This window comes from Montipora foliosa, chromosome 12 (genome assembly GCF_036669935.1).
Source record: "Montipora foliosa isolate CH-2021 chromosome 12, ASM3666993v2, whole genome shotgun sequence".
Classification (NCBI taxonomy): Eukaryota; Metazoa; Cnidaria; class Anthozoa; order Scleractinia; family Acroporidae; genus Montipora; species Montipora foliosa.
In genome coordinates this window covers 2,813,274-2,815,773 of record NC_090880.1, presented here as the reverse complement: position 1 = coordinate 2,815,773, position 2,500 = coordinate 2,813,274, and the positions used below count along the sequence as shown (strand labels likewise).

General features: G+C 37.3%; 1 protein-coding gene across 3 annotated transcripts in view; it reads left to right on the top strand.

Annotated features, from left to right (window-relative positions):
- Nucleotides 1-2,500, top strand: part of LOC137979643 (uncharacterized skeletal organic matrix protein 5-like) — a 14,740-nt gene that overhangs the window by 1,060 nt on the left and 11,180 nt on the right. For all 3 annotated transcript variants that reach the window (XR_011118373.1, XR_011118374.1, XM_068826959.1), the window contains one exon: nt 1,679-1,720. The gene's annotated coding sequence lies outside the window, so the exon portion shown is untranslated. The remainder of the gene's footprint in view (nt 1-1,678; nt 1,721-2,500) is intronic.

The window sequence follows — 2,500 nt, the reverse complement described above, 5'->3', positions numbered from 1 at the left end:
TTAATAAGCAGTTACTTGTTAGTACTTTCCATGTTTATCAATAAAGGGCAAAATTATTGAGCGCTGATTGACTGAGACAGAGGGCATTTTCTCTTAATCGAGGGCATTTTTGGTAATCAACAGGGGGCTTGATTACCTGTCAATGATTGGTTAATCCGTTGCATAGCAACTGATTTGCCGTTGCGCTAAACAGGCTTCCCAGATAAAAATAGACTGCACACCTCGTACTATTAAGGATTAATTGCACTTGTGTTTTGGAAATTTTCCAAATTGCCCTCATCGCTTCGCGAAAACACTCGTACAATTAATCCTTAATAGTACTCGGCCTCATGTGATTACCTATATTAAATAATCACTTTAACTTTTTGAGAGTTTTTAAACATCACATTCCACACCTGCCTTTGTCACTTACCAACCACTCACATTCTACATGTATTTCTTGAATTTTGGAAGGTTGGATTCCACATGCAGTTGTGCATGTATCGAATCTTATCGCTGAAGTCCAGGGTCTGGTTTTTCAAAGCCTGGTTAGTGCTGACCCTTGGTTTAGAGATATCAAAACCTATAGGTTTCCATGGTATATTTTAATTCTTATTCGTCTTAACCATGCTTTGAGCAACCTGGGGCAGTCCGCTAACGTTCCAACATGTTTCACGATTTGTTTCACTAATGTCCAGGGCCTGGTTGTTCAAAAGCCAATTAACGCTAATCCCAGATTAAAAATTAACCAAATAAAAGCAAGTTTGAATACAGTGCTTTTGATCATGAGTTGTTGTTTCAATCAACAACAATCATACATGTATCTCTTAAATGAGACAACTTACAAAGAGGACTACATTTGTACGTGAGTCTGAAATGCCATACCACTTACAGCAGGTTTTTTCATGAGACCACTTTTTGAATCGAGTACAAGCCAGGGAAATTCCTCACACCAGCTAGTTTGAAATTTTGCTGTTGTCTGTTTTCATCCTATATACTCTTTTCCACTCTAGTTCCTTTTAAGCCGATGACAAATGGTTCAACACCCTGCAACATTTTTTGCTCAAGAAATGGTGAACAATTTTGCATGGACATGTTGAATGGAATGGAGCTGGTTTCTATTTTTGTTCAACATCGTTCAACAATGTTCAACCTGTTGAATGGCATATTTCAACATTCATCATATAGCATGACCCACTGTTCAACATTTGTTAATCAACAAATGTGTCACCGGCTTTAGGATCTTTTCCAGCACTTGTGCTACTAGATGGGGAAACCAAATTTATCCATCTCTTTAATTATAGCAATAATTATAAGTTTTAGAATGTTAGCAAATATTTAATTACCTTTTCATAGTCCACTGTGATGGTTTGAATGTGGGATTTCCATGGAAGCAGTTGCAACAGTTCTCTTTTACCTATTAAGCATAGGAAAACAGTTAGAGTAATACATGTCAATCAATTTACTTAAGTTGTTGGTGAAGCCCTTCATGACTTTGCAAAGTTGTAAATGTGACTTCTATGTTTTTTATGGAATATTTTATTGAACTTCTTTTCTGATTAACTGCACAATGCAAACTGGATGTTAGTGAAATGTCTGACATTCCATCTATTTTCAGTCAAGGTCAAGCCTTTGATAAGTGAATGTTGCCCTGAATCGAAGCCGTCTCAGGCCACATTAATTTTTGTTTGTGTTTTAGGAAACAACTAGCAAAGATTGTTCTAAATACTGTGATGTGAATGTAAGTATACTGTTGCCGCACATGCAAGATGGTTAAAGCATTGTAAGCAAACTTGTCAGCATGTTATACCTCGTAAGAAGTTACTGTTAGTTGAGTTTCACCACCCAGGGTGATGAGGGTTACAGTCAGCACAGCAAAGCTTTAGTTTACAATGTGCCTTTTACAAGGCCAAACCACACAACACTGGCAACTCTGTTCCTTACTTTTGGTGAATACAGTACCACTCAAAGATTACCATTTTACACTAAGTGTGCACTAATTTACTTTGGAAAATTTACACATGAAAACATTAATTTATTTTTTGCATTTGACATGGTGCAAAAATGTTAGATGGTTCTGTTATCTTTGAGCGGCACTGTGATATGTGGGTGTCTAAAAATCCCGCGGAACTTTATGAATAAGGGTTCTGAGATTGGTCTTGTTCGGTTTATGTTGTCATCCTGATTTGTGAAAAATAATTGGAAGTGTGCCCATTTGCAGTTGTGAGTGCAAAGACAGCACTTTCACCTTAGTTGTAAATACATGTATCATGAGAGTTGATCCAGGCAGTGGAGTGGAGCCTTTATTGTCCCACTCCATAGTATGATACTCATCCATCTGATCATGAGCCAACCAGTTGTTTGTTACCGTAGATGTATTGAAACAAGTGTGTGATGAACAGGGTGGTTGTACCATATCTTTATATAACAGGGATACCAGTCTGTCATCAGAAAGAACTTGGCCACAGTTGTTCCATGATTATTGTGGTAGTTTTTTTGCATTGATAGCAAACCTAAAATG